Below are 17,500 nucleotides of genomic sequence, written 5' to 3'. Positions count from 1 at the left end.
ACGCGCGGCGGCCGCCACTTCCGGGAGCGCGCTCCGAGGCGCCACCGAGGCTGGGCGGCCTCCGCGCTCCGTCGCCGGGACCACAACTCCCAGAATGCGCCGCGCTGCCCAGCCGGCGCGCCTGCCTGCGGACCGCAATTTTGGCCTGACGTCTCGCGTTAGGCTCCACGGCCCCGCGCCGCGCTCCCGCCCTCCAGGATTACAATCCCCCGAACGCCCCGCGCCCTCCTCCCCCTTTCCCCCGCCCGCGCACCCCGGGGCACGCCGGGAGTTGTAGTCTGGGCCTCTGTGGGGTTGTGGTGACGATGAGTGAAGGGGCGGACGACCGGGCTGAGAGGTCGGGGTGCTGTGCGGGAGGCGGAACCGTGCCTGGTGCGTGGGATGAGGGGAGCGGGTCACTGTGTGTTGCTTACTGTGACCATGTAAGGTGATTCTGCGTGTCTATCCTGTGTGACTGGTGCTCTAGAGGTTGGACTGCGTGTGTCATTCTCTATGACCACACTTGTGGGTATTTCTGTGTGTGTAACCGTGTGGGTGGGTGTGACCTGTCTTAGTCACCATGTGTGATAATCCTGCAGCCACGTGTGGTTGTCACACCTTGTGTGATGCTGTCTGTGAGACAGAGACATGGCGGTGCCCAGGGGGGCCTGGTACAGCACGAAGGCCCCAGACCGCAGTGACGGTGACTGTGATCATGGATGTGATTGTGCGATACTATGGATGCCTGGACATGTGATTGGCTGTGAGACTGTGCCCTGTGTGTGTGCAAGGTGGGTGTGTGAGAGAATTTCAGCAGGAGACTCCAGCAGGGGGCCCAGGACAGGAGCGTGGCGGCCCAGCCTGTGTGCAGCTGTTGGGATTGTGGGAGAGCTTTCAGGTGGAGCTCGCCCGAGAAAACACAGTGCTGAGAGGCCGGGTGAGGGCACTGAGTGTGGCAGGCCTTCGGGCAGAGTGCCACCCTCAGTGAGCGTCACAAGATCCACACGGGAGAAGCCTTATAAGCACTCGGACTGCAGCACAGCCTTCAAGGGCAGTGCGGACCTCGGCCAGCACCAGCGGGTCGGCACAGGCGAGAGGCCCCTTGCCTGGCCGGAGCCCGGCGGGGCCACAAGGCCTTCCTGCCGCGGCCACACCTGGGCCAGCCGCAGAGCGTCTACACGTATGTGCAGGGAGTGCGGCAAGGCCTTCGGCTACAGTTCACACCTGCTCGCACCGCGAGCTGTGCACCGGGGAACAGCCCTGGTGGCTGTGCTGTCTCCGCGCCCCGTCTCACCCCCCACAGTCCCGGAGGCCTGAGGTGTCTCATCTCCCTCCTCCTATACCTCCTGGGCTCTCATTGCTTCCCTCCCCTTTGCCAGCATTTGCCCCTGTGTTGGGGCCCCTCCAGCCAAAAAGCCTGCAGAGGTGATTCCACTGTGAGGCAAAGCCTCCGGGGGGAGTGTATGGAATCGCCAAGTCCCTAGCCTTGTCTAGGAAGGCGCCACCCTGGATAACGGTTGGCCCTCCCCCCATTTGAGGATCAGGACAAAAGAACAAAGGTCCTGGGAGACTGGGGTGCAGTGCTGTGTGGCCTTTGGGACCCTGCTTCCCCTGCTTGAAAATGTGTGCGCTTGACTGCTTGACCTAAGTGGATCAGAGACTGGGGTTAGTTCTCCTATTGTTCATGCCTCTTGGTAATTGTGGTTTCAGTAAATGGGCAGATTTTCTGATTGAAACTTCTCCCCTAGTTAGAGGCATCTTACTCACAGACTATTGTTTGAACTTTTAAAAAAAAATTTTTTTAAGTCTTTTATTTATTTTTGAGAGACAGAAAGAAACAGCGTGAGCAGGGGAGGGGCAGAGAGAGAGGGAGACACAGAATCTGAAGCAGGCTCCAGGCTCTGAGCCAGCTGTCAGCACAGAACCCGACGCGGGGCTCGAACCCACAAACTGTGAGATCGTGACCTGAGCTGAAGCCGGCCGCTTAACCGACTGAGCCACCCAGGCGCCCCTATTGTTTGAACTTTTAACGAAAAATAGCCTTGTCATAAGCTTCAGTTAATATTACACTATATACACAAAATAAGACTCCCGCTGATGTATTTTTAGTGATAAATTATGTTTTTTGATCTTCTGTATTGTACTTAATGTCTTTAACTTTCTGTTCTCTTCCGTGAAAACAATAATCTATTCTGAAACATGTGATTCCTAAGAAGTTACAAACAATGTAATCATTAAAAGAAAGATGTAATCACCTATGGTATATAAGACACCAAGTTTCACAGTAAAGTGTGGTCTCTTCCACCATTCATGTTGTCTGTGTTCTTATAGATATTTCACCAACACCAACCCCCTACTCAGGGACCCTTAGACTCTGGTGCGTGGGCAGGTCCCCTGCACCCCTGGGTCCTCTTTCCATATTCTTTCCCCTTTAAAAATTAAGGGGATGCCTGTGTAGCTCTGTCAGTTAAGCGTCCAACTCCCGACTTCAGGTCAGGTCATGATCTCGCGGTTCATGAGTTCGAGTCCCACATCGGGCTCTGCACTGATGGCACGGGGCCTGCTTGGGATTCTGTTTCCTTCTCTCTGCCCCTCCCCTGGTTGCTATCTCTCTTTTTCTCAGAGTAAATAAAAATTAAAAAAATAAAAATTAACTTTTTTTGAGCTATAGTTCACATAGCTTAAGCTCACCCTTCTAAAGTACACAGTTAGTTTATTCTTTAGTATATTCACAAGGTTGTGCAACCAACACTGCTAATTCCAGAAGGCTTCCATCACTCCAAAAGCAAGGCCCATGCTCATCAGCAGTCACTCCATATTCCCTCTGCCCCTGGCCTCTGACACCCACTCATCTAACTTTCTGCCTGGTGGATTTGCTTGCTTTGATATTTTTTGTAAATGGCCCCTTAGCATTTTTGACCACTGGTAGACACACCATAGGGGTTCTAATCCAAGGAACCCTTTGCTTTCCTCAACCAAAACCCATGTCACCCGTTAAGCCCTGAACTGGATTTTGGCTTTTCACCTTCATCTCCTTGGGTCTTCTTGGCCTTCCTGTGGTTTGCTGTCCTCTGTTGCAGAAGGAACAGCCCCAAGATGCTCACCCCCAATAATAATAACAATAAACCATGTCTTCACTGGGCTCCTTTTGTGCACCAGGTACTCTCTGGGCAGTGTCAGTGGGTCCAGTCTGCCAACTCTGCTGTGACTCTCTCTGCACCACTGACAGCTTTATTCTCTGGCAGCTCCTGCTTCCAGCCTTGCCTTCTCTGTCCAGCCCAGCTTCACATCCCCGGTGCCTCCGTGCTTCCAAGCAGAACTGGCTTCTCCACCCACGCACCAGTGAAGAGAGGCCCAGATTTTTCCTGGTTCCCATTTTTTTTAATATTTATTTTTGAGAGACAGAGTGTAAGCAGGAGAAGGGCAGGGAGAGAAGGAGACACAGAATCCAAAGCAGGCTCCAGGCTCTGAGGTGTCAGCACAGAGCCTGACGTGGGGCTTGAACTCACAAACTGCGAAATCATGACCTGAACCGAAGTTGGCCGCCTAACCTACTGAGCCACCCAGGCGCTCCTCCTGGTTCCTATTTTGTCACGTCTATGAACCATCATTCCTATTTTTCACCTGGTACAGTTGGCTCTGCCCAACTGGTTTAGTTTGTGTCTAGAGAGGCGGCATTGGTTTCCTATTGCTGCTGTAACAAATCACCACACGCACAGTGGCTTATAACATCAAGAATCTATTATCTTAACTTTCTGGAGGTCACAAGTCCAAAATGGGTCTCACTGGGCTAAAATTTTCATGGTGGCAGGGCCCATTCCTTCTAGAAGTTCCAGGGGAAAGTCTGTTTCCTTGTCTCTTTCACAGTCCTTGTTCTGTGTCTGCTTCACTGTCCTCTCATCTCCTCTGATCCTCTGCCTCTCTCTCTCACTTGTAAGAACCTTGTGGTGACACTGGATCTACCTGGTGACCCAGGATACGCGTCCCCATCTGCAGATTCTTATCTGCAATGTAAAGGAACGTATCCACAGATTCTGGAGACTAGGGTGTGGGCATCTTGGAGGGGGAGTGGACGCATTATTCTGACTAGCACCGATACAAATTTCACTGGTCTGGGGTTTGGCCTGGGCTCCAGATTTTTATCCAGACAATTGGAATGTGTAGGCAAGGCTAAGAACCCGTGGGGAAGAAGCAGGGTGATGCAATGGGAAGTAAGAGAGACCCAGCTGATCTCCATTCCCAGTTCCACCTCTTACTCTCTCCTGCTCAGGCAAATGACTTCATTTCTCTGGCTCTCTACGTCTTTCTCCATAACCTGCAGACAATAAACCTGACTTTGTAACATGGAGATCTGGAGATAAGAACCTCTCAACTCTTCTCAGATCATGACACGCTCTGCTTACCTGTGTCCATGGTGATGGGCAAAAGCGTGCCTGCTCAGACACAGCCACACACTTAGACTCACAGACACATACAGATGCACAAACACAGATCCCCATATAGACACACAGATAACACAACTTCTATCCAGAATATATCAAGAACTCTTATAACTCAACAACAACATCCCTCTTTTAAAAAAAAACAACAAAACAGGTTAAGAATGAGCAAAGACTGGAGCGCCTAGTTGGCTCCATTGGTTAAGGGTTTACCTCTTGATTTCAGCTTGGGTCATGATCTCATGGGTCCATGAGTTAGAGCCCTGTGTGGGGCTCTGTACTGACAGTGCGGAGCATGCTTGGAATTCTCTCCCTTTCTCTCTCTGCCCCTCCCCTCCTTGTTCTTTCAATAAACAAACATTTTAAAAAATGGGCAAAGATGTAGTAGGCATTTCTCCAAAGAAATCAAATGACCAATAAGAATATGAATGGATGTTCAACATCCTTTGTCGTCAGGGAAATCCAAATTAAAACCACACTGTGGTGCTACTTCATACCCACTGGCTATGATCAGAAAGGCAGGTAGCGAAGCATGTTGGCAAGGACATTGAAACAGTAGAGCCCTCATCTATTGCTGGTAGGGATGAAAAATGATGCAGCCTTTGTGGAAAACAGTTTAGCATTTCCACAAAAAGTCAGACGTAGAGTTACCTTATGATCCATCAATTCTAAGAGAACTGAAAACATGTGCCCACACAAAATGTTCATAGCAGCATTGTTCATCATAGTCAAAAAGTGGAAATACCCCCAATGTCCATCAACCAGTGGATGGATAAACAAAATGTGATCTATTCATACAATGGAATATTGTTCAGCCAGAGAAAGTAACCTGGTCCTGGGGCCCCTGGGTGGCTCAGTTGGTTAAGCATCCACCTGCGGCTCAGGTCATGATCTTGCAGTTTGTGAGTTCAAGCCCCACACTGGACTGCTGCAGTCAGCTCAGAGCCCTGTTTGGATCCTCTGTCTCCTCGCTCTTCCCCTCCCCTGCTCATGCTCGCTCGCTCTCTCTCTCTCTCTCTCTCTCTCTCTCTCTCAAAAATAATAAATATTAAGAGGAAAAAAAGAAAGGAACCCAGTGCTGATATATGGATGAACATGCTCAGTGAAAGTAGCCAGATGCAAAGGTCACATGTTTTAAGATTCCATCCATATGGAATATTGAGAAAAGGCAAATCTGTATAGACTGTAGGTTAGTAGTTGTCAGGAGCTTGGAGGAGGGGGAATGGAGAGTGACTGCTAATGGGTATTGGGTTTTCGTTTGGGGTGATAAAAATCTTCTAGAATTAGTGGTGATGGCTGCACATCATACTGAAAATACTAAAAACCATTGAATCATACACTTTAGAAGTGTGAATGTGAATTCTATATTAATTTTAAAAAGCTGTTATAAAAAAATAGACACAGGAGTGTCTGGGTGGCTCAGCCTGTTGGGCGCCTGACTCTTGATCTCAGCTTACTTCATGATCCCAGGGTCATGGGCTTAAGCTCCACGTCGGGCTCCCCACTGAGTATGGAGCCTGCTTGAGAGTCTCTCTCTCTGCCCCTCTTCCCTGCTTGCTCTCTTTCTTTAAAAAATTTTTTAAACATTTTTATTTATTATTGAGAGACAGACAGAACACGAGCATGAGAGGGGCAGAGAGAGGAGGAGACACAGAATCTGAAGGAGGCTCCAGGCTCTGAGCTGTCAGCACAGAGCCTGAAGCGGGGCTCGAACCCAAAAACTGTAAGATCATGACCTGAGCTGAAGTCAGACGCCCAACCAACTGAGCCACCCAGGCACCCCTTGCTCTCTCTTTTCTAAAAAATTTAAAAAAACCTCAAATTAAAAAAAAGCTTTTTAAATTTAATGTTTAAAAAAAATAGACACACATATGAATGCATACAGACATCTCCAGATAGAGGCGGGCTCTCCGACCAGCCCAGCCCCTACAGGGAGGATGCAGCAGCTGCCTGTGGGCCCTGGATTTTATCCCACAGACCATCTTGGCACCAAGGTGGGGCGTATGCCACAACTGTACATGTTAGCCGAATCTCACACTCTCAGGCTAGGCCCAGATGCTCCCCCTGCTAGGTAGCTGCCTTGGCTATGGTGGGGGATGTGTGTGGAAGTGTGGAAATGAGTGTGTGTCAGTGTGTGTTGTTAAAGTTATTCATAGCAGCAGTTAAAATAATAAAAACAGATTATGAAAAACTATTGCAATAGGGGGAAATAGACCTCAGTTATAGAACTGGGCTCAATTCTGAATCCAGTGAGGACAAGTGGGGATTTATAGTCAGGAAGCAGGGTGGGGATCAGTGGGCAAACAGGTACTAAGAGAAAGCCTCAGGGGTGAGGGGACATCTAACAGGATTCTCCCTGAAGGCAGGCCAGGGGGTCAGACACCACAGGCTGGGGAAAGGGAGGAGGGGGAGGGGGAGGAACCTGAGTAGACCGTGAGAGTGATCATATTTGGAAGGTGGGAGATTCTCCCTAAACTGACTTAGCTAGAATTTTCCTGGAACTAGACAGGACACAGGAGCTCGAGGTTTGAGGCCTCGTCAAACATCCCTCAGAAGAGCCAGAAGAGCCTCAGAAGAGTTTGGTCATGCAGAGAACCCGTCAGTGTGCGAGTGTGTGATGTTGGGTGAGGGTATGTTCAAGTGCAGACGCACACCCACCAGGGCCCCCCTGAGGAGCGAACTGCCAGCCTCAGGCCCCATGACTCTCCCTTGCTTCCTGCCCAAGGCCGGCTGGCTGGGCCCGGATGCCCCAGCCTCTGCCTCCTGCAGCCCGTGCCCCAGTGCCCACAGCTTCCTGCCCTCCACACAGTTCCTGGACAGCTCTTTGCATGCAGATGTTTGATATGAGACACACACACACACACACACACACACACACGAGTGAGTACTCAATAGTAACAGGCAAAGAACTTGAAGACCACCTGGCCTTACAGGAAGATTGAATCGCCCAGGGACATTCTCCGGATAGGCCCCTGCTCTCGTGTGGTGCTGTGTCAGCCTCTGCCCTGACCATTGGATGCCAGCAGAGCTCAGTCTTCCGCATGTGAAAGCCCAGGCCCCTACAACTGCTGCCCTTGCCCCCTGGCTGGCCAAGCTCCTGCCGGGCCATTCATGCCAGTTGTTGGTCGCACTTCTTGCTCATCACCCGACCGCAGACGACCTGTGACCATCACTCGCCTGGCCCCATGGGGAGGCCGCTTCCTGGTGGGACAACTCACACTGGACACACTCTTTATCTACTAGTGAACACGTTAAATCCTTGCAGGCTGGGGGTCACCATCCCCATTTTACCGACAAGGAATGTAAGAGAGGCAGAGAGTGAAGACCCAGAGCTCATTTGGGGAGCGCTGGGCTTCAACCCATGGAACTGGTTTTAGCTGTTACGCCTAACGACCCCGCAGGAAGGAAGCGAACTATGCTGAGGACTGATGTGGTCACATCCCTTCTCATCCCTCCACCTTGCTGCCAAGACACGGCCCCTGTTTTTACAGAGGCTGAGTGGGTGGCCCCCGGCAAGCCTGCCCCATCCATGCCATGTGGTGCCTCAGAGGCTCCCCAGCTGCCCAGGTCTTCCTGCCTCTCAGCCTGGTCCCTGTGGCTCACACAGGATGCTCTCCTGAAGGTGCCCCCCTTAAGGCAGTCTTGTTCCTTCAAAACCAGGTTGTTTCTTCTGGGAGACCCCTGAGCATCCTGACCCACTCTTCTCCCGCGTGCTGCAGTAGAAGCTGTGGCGCTTGGCCGGGTGAGGAGGTGCCACTGGTCACCAGCTGTGCGGGGTCACTGTGCAGCAGAGTAGAACTCAGCAGATATGGGTGTCCAAACTGCACGTTACAAAAAATGGATTGGCCCTTGGGATGGTTCCTGAGAGAACCTCCTAGCCCTTGGAATATCCTGCCTGCTAAGAGTCTTTCCTTCCTGGGGGCCTTGGGCTACATCTGTGACTTGTGATGGGGACCTTGAGTCACACTGTACCAGGCTGATCTGAGACAGCTGCAGGTTCAGTAACTAAGGTCAGTCATGCAGGCATTCCGCACCCATGGGGTCACCCCCAGTAAATATCAGCAGGCTTGGGTGACCTTCTCTGGCTGCCAATACCCCATATGTATTGTCACTCATAGCGGGGCATGCAGAGCAGTCTGCGTGACTGCACTGAGACAGGGCAAATGGAAGCTTGTGCCTGATGTCTCCTGGATCCCAGTTTGTGTACTGTCTACCTTTGTGATTATAATCTATCCCTTTCACTACCATAAACAGTATCTCAACCTTTTCTGAGTTCTAAGAGTCCTTGTGAGTCATTGAACCTGCAGGTGGTTTTGGGGACTCCCTTGTAGGCGTTTTGTGTTTGGTGTCACTGGTTCACTCACTCATTCCCTGTGGATTTGGGCCCTGCCATGTGCCAGGGGATGGGTCCACAGAGGCCTCTGAGACAGGGGTGTGTGCTAAGGAGGCTCGGGGTCCAGGGTGGGCTCCAAATGAGGACACAGACAATGATGACACGATGTCGGTGCTGCCGTTGGGGGTACGAGGGGAGGACAGGCTACTTCTGATTCAGCCAGTGACGAGGTGCCCTGGAGCCGATTCCAAGGACAGGAGACCAAAATGAGCTGGGATTGGACAACACAACACAGGCTGCCTGTGGGGTGGCTGGAAATGAACCTGGAAAGATGGGCTACGATGCTTGTGAGCAGGGGCTTCAAGGCCAGACTGCTCCCTGATGGCCGCAGAGAGCCCGAGTGAAGCTGCATGGAGAAGTGAAAGACCACCTCTGTGCTGAAACAGAAGAGTGGCTCGGGGAGGCACGTGACCAACGTCTGGACCGAGCAATGGCTGCCCAGCTACTTTTGCCTCTGCCTCCAGCCAGATGACTTGACCTCCTTCAAGTGTGACCAAGCACCCGTCATTTCACATGCTTGAGGGAACGTTACATTCTAGAGCTGCCTCCTTGCAGTAAACACCCCTGGCGTGTGCTGAAAGGGCTGGGGGACTGTTGCCACCCTGCCCCTATCTGCCAACGCTACTTTTCATCCTGAAAAATGAGTGGCTTCTAGCTGGTGGCCTCAGGCAAGTGGTTTAACTTCTCAAAATCTCAGCTCCTTTTCTATGAAGTCAGGATAACAGTATCTGCACCCCATGGCTGCTGAGAAGATGGATGTGTGTTAAGTGCTTACGGAGTGCTAAAGTCTTACAGGAATGTTGCTGTCCCGACTGATTTTAATGAAGTCCTCATGCTGAAGCTGATGAATGACACAGACAGCCTTTTTAAAGGGCTGGGCTTTGTGACACACAACATTTCAGCGTCATAAACCTTACTTTTTGGCAAAACCAAAAAACCAAAAAACAATACAACCCAAAACCAAACCATGTGATCCAAAACCATATGGCCTGAGTTAATACAAGGCGCAAATAACAGAAAAAGCATCTTTTAAGTTTTTTGTTTGCTTTTTAAATTTCATTTTTCCCTAGGCAAAACCCGAAATGAGCTCGGTTTCAGGCCTGCTGAGAAGACTGTCCGTACCTGTGGATCTCTCCTACCACCTGCCGGACATCTGCGGAGCCCGGAGCGTGGAGAATGGGCGGGGGGCTGTTGTTCCCCTTGAAGGCTCACTCCGCCTTCTGACCCAGCCAACCAGGTGCTCCTGCAGAAAGAGGTGTGCATGAGGTGTAAGGCGTCAGCTCAGCACTGGCCCTAACACTCCCAGGGCCCCCTGCTGGATGAAGAACAAAACACCAAGGACAAACAGGGTCTCTGCCACACCTGGCACATCTCCGGTTCACTGATGGATGAGAACCAAACAGTTGCCAAGGGTCTTCTGATAGTTGCTGCACTCACATGGTGTCCCCTGGGAATGAATTCTCCAGAGCTGGACCAGGGACCCGCTCTGGCTGAAGGCTTTCCCACATTTGTGACACTCAGAGGGCTTCTGTCCGGTGTGAATCCTCTGATGAAGAATGAGGGCCGCAGCCTCACGGAAGGTTTTCTGACACAGGCTGCATGCACACGAAGGGCTTGGCACCCATGTGGATGCACTGGTGCTGCATGAGGTGCGCCGCCGCTGAAGGCTGTACCGCAGGCATGGCACCCGCACGGCCCGCAGTGTCCTCACACCAAAGGCTTCTCCCCGGTGTGGATCCTCTCGCGCTGGGTGAGGAACTTGCTCTGGTTGAAAGCCTCCCGCATTTTCTGCACGCGTAGGGCCACTCACCCGCGTGCACCCACCGGGCTGAAGGAGCACCGAAGCGTTTCCTGCACTCACCGCGTGTAAATGTAAATGGTTGCTCACCACTATGGATTTTGAGGTGCTGGGCCGGGGGGGGGGGGGGGGGGGGGGGGGGGCTCTGGCTGAAGGCGCGGCCACAGTCACTTCTTCTCACCTGAGTGTGTCCCCAGGTACCTGCCGAGGGCCGAGCTCCGCTGAAGGTTCTCCCACATTCCCAGCACGTGTACAGCTCCTCCCCCGTGTGCCAGTGCTCGTGGTCAGCCAGGGAGGAGCGACGCTGAGTGCCTGGCAGCACGTGCGGGGCTCGTGGGGCAGCTCTGCCCGCGGGTTCTGTGGCGAGCAGGAGGGCCGAGGAGTCGGCCAAGGCTCTGCCACCCTCACCACCGGTGAACGGCTTCTCCCCAGTGTGGACTCGCTGGGGCTGCACGAGGCAAGTGCTCCGGCTGAAGGCACACCCGCACTTGCCGCAGGCGTGTGGCTTCTCCCGGTGCGCCCGCTGGGGCTTGGCCAGGGATGAGTCCCCTCGGAAGCGCTTGCTACAGTAGCCACACGCATAGGGCTTTCCCCGGTGTGGACGCGCTGGTGCCTAACGAGGGACGAGTTCTTGCTGAAGGCCTGTCCACACTGCCACCGTGTGTATAGCTTCTCGCCAGTGTGGATTGTCTGGTGTTGAGCGAGATGCGTGCTCTTCAGAGGCCTTCCCACACTCCTCGCATGTGTAGGGCTTCCGTGGGAATCCGTTGATAGCCTGCAAGGCGTGCTTTCTTGCTGAAGTCATCTTCGCACCCACCACACTCGAATGTGGCCTTCCCAGTGTGAACTCCTTGTGGGTGACTAAGGTCTGGGAAAGTGCCAAGGGCCTCCGTACACACACTCTGTCCTTGGCAGGGGCACCCCGAGCTAGGAATGAAACACAGGTGAGGCCCTGCTTGCCAATGTGGCTTGTGGAATCTGTGCCCCTGGGGGATTGTGCTGATGCTCCATGAGGAACGAGCGCCAGAGCAAAGTTCCTGAAAGGCTCCACTCTGGGCTCTTCTTCCCCTTGGCTGAGTGTCACTGCTTGGCAGTGTCTTTCTGCCACCTGGCCTTCTGGGACTCCCCTGGGCACGGTGTGCCAGAAACCCTCCCGCTGAGTCTCATCTTCATCTGCCCCTGGGGCAGAGCACCTTTGTCTGGAGGCAGCCATGCAGCTCAGGGCCCAGGCTCCGAGCCTGAAGCACAAGCAAAGAAAGATGCTCAGGATCCAACCTGAATGTGTACGGCCAATCTGGGGAGGACGGACAGAAGCGCAACTGTCAGACTGGACAGTGCAAATCTGCGGCTTTCAGCGGGGCTCTTGCAGTTGAGGCCAGAAGAAGAAACATTCTTAAGGGCTAGAAGCCAAATACAGAAAGGCCACATATATTAGCACATGTATCTGTGTGAAAAATACTGAGTTTATGTGTATTTATGTGAATATATTTATATAAACTTCGCTTATATGAGAAGTTCAGAAGAGGGAAATCATAGACACGGAAGACAGATCAGTGGCTGTCAGATGCTGGGGAAAGTGACCGAAGTGACCGCTAAATGACTGTCGGGTTTGTTTTCGGGCTCCTGCACCTACTAGCTCTGTTCCAATGGATGCACACTGCACCTCCTTGCCCCAGGAGGAGAAATAAACTGACCTGAAGCCGGTGACGGTCGTTCTAACACTGTTCTGTATACCAGAAATTTCCTATGAGAGCTGACTGCAAGCATTGCCACCCCAGAGGAAGCATCGCAACCATGTGAGGAGATGGACATCTCTGTTGGCTGGGTTGCGTAGTCATTTCACAGTGTGTACCAAAACACTGTGTTCTACACCTTAAGCACACAAAATTTTGATCTGTCAATTATACCTCAAAGGTAGGGGGAGAAATTAATAAACAAACTGCCCTGATAGACATTTACTTCACTCACCTGGACCTCTGAGGACATCTCTCTCCATAGTCCAGGGGTCTTCCCACTGCTCCAGCGTGGAGAGCACATCTAGTTTGCAGGGAGTCCTGCGCACAGTTAGAAAGTAGAAGGGGATGTTGATGCTTTTGTCACAGGCCAGCCGGGCCCCAACAGGCCCAGTAATGCAGTGTGCATGCCCAGGCACAGTACAGGTCTCTCCCTGGTGTGGGATGGGGCGTCCACTCTGCACAGAAGGGACCCACCTGGGGGACACAGGTCAGAGCAAGACCTGTCTGGGTATGGGTGCCTGGGGACAAGGCAGGGGAAAAATATGCCCATGTATATGTGAACACATGTGGAAACAGACATGTGACATGGATGAAGAGGTGACAGGGAAACCTCACCCAGGGACACCAAGTTGCTGTAGTTCCTCAGCATCACTTCATGGTATAGGATCCTCTGTGTGGGGCCCAGCAGCCCCCGTTCCTCCCGAGTGAAGTCCACGGCCACGTCCTTAAATGTCACTGGCTTCTAAAACACCCCACATGCATTGGCTCAGCCATGGGTCCCGTCTGGCCAGGGCCAGACCCGTGGGGAACGGCAGGATGTGAATGTTCCGGGAAACATCCTACGGTCATGGGGGGAGGGATGTGGCTTGTGCTGTGAGTGGCACTATTATCACCTTGCCACTGGGTGTCATGGTCCCACCTGAATAGTTGTGTCCTCTCGGTTAACGCGAAGGCATTTGGAAGTGGGGCTTTGATGGGGATCAGGTCTAGACGAGGTCAGGAGGAGGGGGACCCACGATGGGACTAGTGCCCTCATAAGGAGGGAAGAACCAAAGTGTGCGTGTTCTCACCCTGGTTTCTCCGCAGTGTGTCAGCACAGAGGGCAGCTCCACAAGCCGGGAGGAGAGCTCTCACCAGAACCCAGGCCTGCTGGCGCCCTCTTCGTGGACTTCTAGCCTCCGAAACTCTTGAGAACTAACTTTGTCGATTAAGCCCCACAGTTCATGGGATTTTGTTATAGGGGTCTGAACAGATTAAGACACAATGATTTTGGGCACCTGGGTAGCTGTTGCTTGACCATCCAATTCTTGGTTTTGGCTCAGTTCATGATCCACAGTTCATGGTTTGAGCCCCACGTTGGGCTCCAAGCTGACAGTGCAGCACCTGCTCAGGATTCTCTCTTTCCCTCTCTCTCTACTCCTCCCCTGGTCACACACACACACACACACACACACACACACACACACACACTTTCTCTCTCTCTCTCCCTCATTCTCTCTCTCAAGATAAATAAAAAGTTAAAAAAATTAAACTTAAAAACAAAAATACAGTGATTCTTCATCCCTTCCCAAAGCACTCAGCTTTGTGGCCGCCAGAGGGACAGCTGCATGGCCCTTACCAGCCTCCCCACAAAGCCATCTGTCACACCTGCATGGTCTGCATCCCCTTTAAGGCTGGGCATGGGAGGCCTGGAGGATAGGATGGCACCTGACTCCAGCCACATGTGCTCTGGGGCCATTAAGTATCCCCAACCTGGACTTTAATGCCCCACAGTGGCACCACCCCTAGGCTGTGGCAATAATCCCTCTGCCTGTGTGTGTGGCTGTCTCCTTGGGGACCCCGTGAAAAAAGGGGCTGTGAGGAGGCAGCAATTTCAGAATAACTACTTACCGCCCCAAACCCCCAACCACCTATCTACACACTGCTCAGTGCCACCATTCGCTTATTTGCCTGTTAAGATCTTCCAGGTGTCTGTACATGCCAGGCCCCATCTGTCCCTTTCCTGGATCCTGCATAAACAGTGTGACCATAAAGAGCCTGTGTCCCAGATCTGTCCAGGCATGGGATCTTCCCCGAGGTGCCCTAGATTGACAGGGTCACTATGCACCTCGCTGGAGTGGAGAGAGAAGGAAGAGGAGTAGCCAGGGCAGAAGAAGGCACCCCACCCCAGGACTCCTGCTTCTTGGGGGGTGCGGCTCCAGTCCTGTGCTGAGGGGTAGAAGTATCACAGAAGCAAGGACAGAAAGGAATATGCTGCTGGCATTTTGGGAAACTCCCGTGCAAGGCATCTGCTGGGAATGTAGCATCTTGGGCCTTGGGCTAGTCCTCGGCACTTTCCTGAGAAGGAAATGCTGGGAGAGGGCAGGGGATACAAGAGAGGCCAGATCTATCCTCAGGCCCCAGAGACCCAAGCCCCAAAGTCCCCTCATCTCACATCCCTCCCCTCACGGGCCACTAGCCTCTCTCCCAGGGGCCTCGGCCCTCCCAGTCCAGACCCTCCCACAAGGGTTGCTCCTGCTTACTCTCCAGGGCTTGGCAGAACAGAGCCCCGAACATATGGCAGGCATGCTGTGGTCACCTTACAACAGTTCCTGAGAGTGATGGTTAGGGTCATCACAACCAGATCTGTTTTACACAAAGGAAACTGAGGCATCCAGGGGGCAGATGCTTGCTTGAATTGAACTTCTGCCGGGAAGGATCCCCACATGTCCCCACCCATGACCACCCAAGATAGTGGGTCCTGTGGAGAAGGCTGTATCCACATGGACTCACATCCCCCAGAATTAGTCTGGGGATGTGGCACCCACCTGGGCTCTAGTGAAGGGGTCTATACTACTGCCACGGCCCTACGGTGATCCGGAGGATAAACACTTGGGAGCAGGAAGCCCAGGAGCTGCAGTTCCACCACGTGCCACTAACTGGCCATCCCTCTGCTCTGGGCCCCTTTCTTCCTGGGTATAAAAAAGACAGGAAGATGGCATTAAGTCTCAGAAAGTCTTTGTGAAATAAGCATAGGAATACCTCGTGATGCCCCTGCTGCCAGAAGCCACCCCACCTTTACACCCTCCATCCTGTCCTGGCTCCCAGGCTGGGCAGGGGGTCACTGAGCTCAGGACTCCACAGAAACTGGCCCTCTGCTTTGATGCTTGGAAGCTGGGCCTCAGACCCCTGCCTCTAAAACAGGAGCTACCCAGGAGCCTAGGCTGAGTCCCTATGAGCAGCCGTGGCTCCCTGCCACCCGCAGGCTGCAAAGCTCTCAAGGGCTCGCTATGCAATGCTGGCCCAGTTCCGTAACATGAGCGAAGAGAGCTACTATCATCACCTCTTCTACAGGTGGGAAAAGGGGGCCACAGAGAGGTTAAATCAGAGGTGTGAAGCAAGTGATGGGTGAGGATCTGAACTCAGACTTGAGTCTGTGCTCTCAAAAATATATACTTTTAATAGAAGTATGAGTGCTCAGCTCAATGAGTTTTGACCAGTGCACACACCTGCAGAGCTACCATCCACACCGAGCTCTAGAACTTTCTGAGGATGGAAATGTTCTGGAGCTGTGCTGTCCAATTCAGCAGCCATCTGCCCCATGTGGCTCCTGAACATAAAAAACACAGGCGGTGTGGCTGAGAAACTGGATGTGTAATTTGAAGTGTAACTGATTCACATTTTAATATCTACATGTGGCTCTTAGCGACCATTTTGGACAGCTCAGCACTAGGACTTTCAGCACCACGTACAGCTCCCGTAGGGCACTCTTCCCAGGCAAAAAGCCCCACCCAGCCCCAGGGTGATTGCTGCTGGGATTTGACAGCACACACGAGCCGTGCCTATTCTTGAACTTCACACAAAGTGAACTACACTGTGTAACAGTCCGAGGCCTCAGGCCCATGCTATCAGTTTTATGGACTCACTTGCAGCAGACACCTTGTCAAGATGCCTCTACAGAGACTGGGGACAAAGTGGGGTACCAAGCAGCAAGTGCTCAGAAGAGGGAAAAGTGATAGTCCCAGCTGTTTTGAATTCAGTTCCAGGCAGTCCCAGTGGGGAAGGGCTGATGTGAGGCCTTCTGCCTCACAAAAGGAGTGAGAGTGGGGAGCTGATCCCTGGGGTCCTAATGCACCTGGCGGCCACACCTTCCTCTCAGTGTCATTCCTAGGCTGGCAACAGGGAGGGGGAGGAATAGTGGAGTGTGTCAGACCTGCGCTCAATTCCACCTTACCACTCTCGTAGTGACCTGCTGTTGCTCAATCCCCTAAGGCCTGGGTTTTCTATCTGAAAACAGGGTAACAGCACCTTTTGCAGAGGGCTGTTTGTTCATTAATTCAACAAATACTCCATGGACTGTGCACGATATCGTGAAACGTACAGTCTATGACTAGGAACATGTATAGTCTTCAGATGGTAAGAAACACATGTGTAAAATGTGTAAAAGTGCTAAAAACATAATGTAGATGTGTGTGACACCTGTTTTGGATCAGGTGGTTAGGGAAGGCCTCTGAGGTAATATCTAAATTCAAATGCTATTCATTGGCCAGGGGGGTGGGACAAGGGGGAGCTACAGACGAGGCCCGGAAACAGGCAGAAATCAGGTCACGCAGGGCTCAGAAGGCATGGGAAGCGAGAATCTGGTCAAATCGGGGGTCAGCAAACTTGGCTCCACTCACTGCCTATTTCTGAATAGACCGTTTCTCCATTTTTAAGTGCTTGAGAGGGAAAAATCATCAGATTAATGTTAGGTGAAATTCAGATTTCAGCATTCAATAAAGTTCTGGATTTCATCGGGACAAAAGCGCTCTGTGGGGATGTTTTCTCTCTCGACTTGACACCCTTGGCTTTGCTTCCTGGCCTGCAAAGCTGAGAACATCTGTTACTGGTGCTTTACAGGGAGTTTGCCAACCCTGCTATGGCAGCCAGCGCAGGGATGGAAGGCTTAAGGTAGAGGTGGCCTCACTGTTCAGGGTGTGAAGACCCCCCCGGTGCTGTGTGGAGAGCAGGAGAGGGGGCGGAGGCGGGCAGGGGACCTGTGAGGAGGCGGCCGTCTGGACGCGGCTGAGGACGGCGGGGCGGCAGAGTGAAGGCACCAGGAGCGGCACACGTTTTAAGGAAGATCCAGTTTCTGAAAACGTCCAGCCCTATGACCACCAGCCTGCCACGTGTGTCA

The 17,500-nt window shown here is 52.5% G+C and overlaps 1 long non-coding RNA gene across 1 annotated transcript; it reads right to left on the bottom strand.

The window, feature by feature from the left end:
• Positions 1-10,758: 10,758 nt before the first annotated feature.
• On the bottom strand, positions 10,759-13,139 carry LOC115281137. The gene is made up of 3 exons (XR_003904108.1): positions 12,961-13,139; positions 12,578-12,663; positions 10,759-12,009 (listed from the first exon to the last, which is right to left on the bottom strand). It is a non-coding gene; the product is annotated as an uncharacterized LOC115281137 (long non-coding RNA).
• Positions 13,140-17,500: the final 4,361 nt, after the last annotated feature.

Source organism: Suricata suricatta, chromosome 16, assembly GCF_006229205.1.
Source record: "Suricata suricatta isolate VVHF042 chromosome 16, meerkat_22Aug2017_6uvM2_HiC, whole genome shotgun sequence".
Lineage (NCBI taxonomy): Eukaryota > Metazoa > Chordata > Mammalia > Carnivora > Herpestidae > Suricata > Suricata suricatta.
The sequence above is the reverse complement of the archived record's forward strand: the minus strand, read 5'-3'. Positions and strand labels throughout refer to the sequence as shown.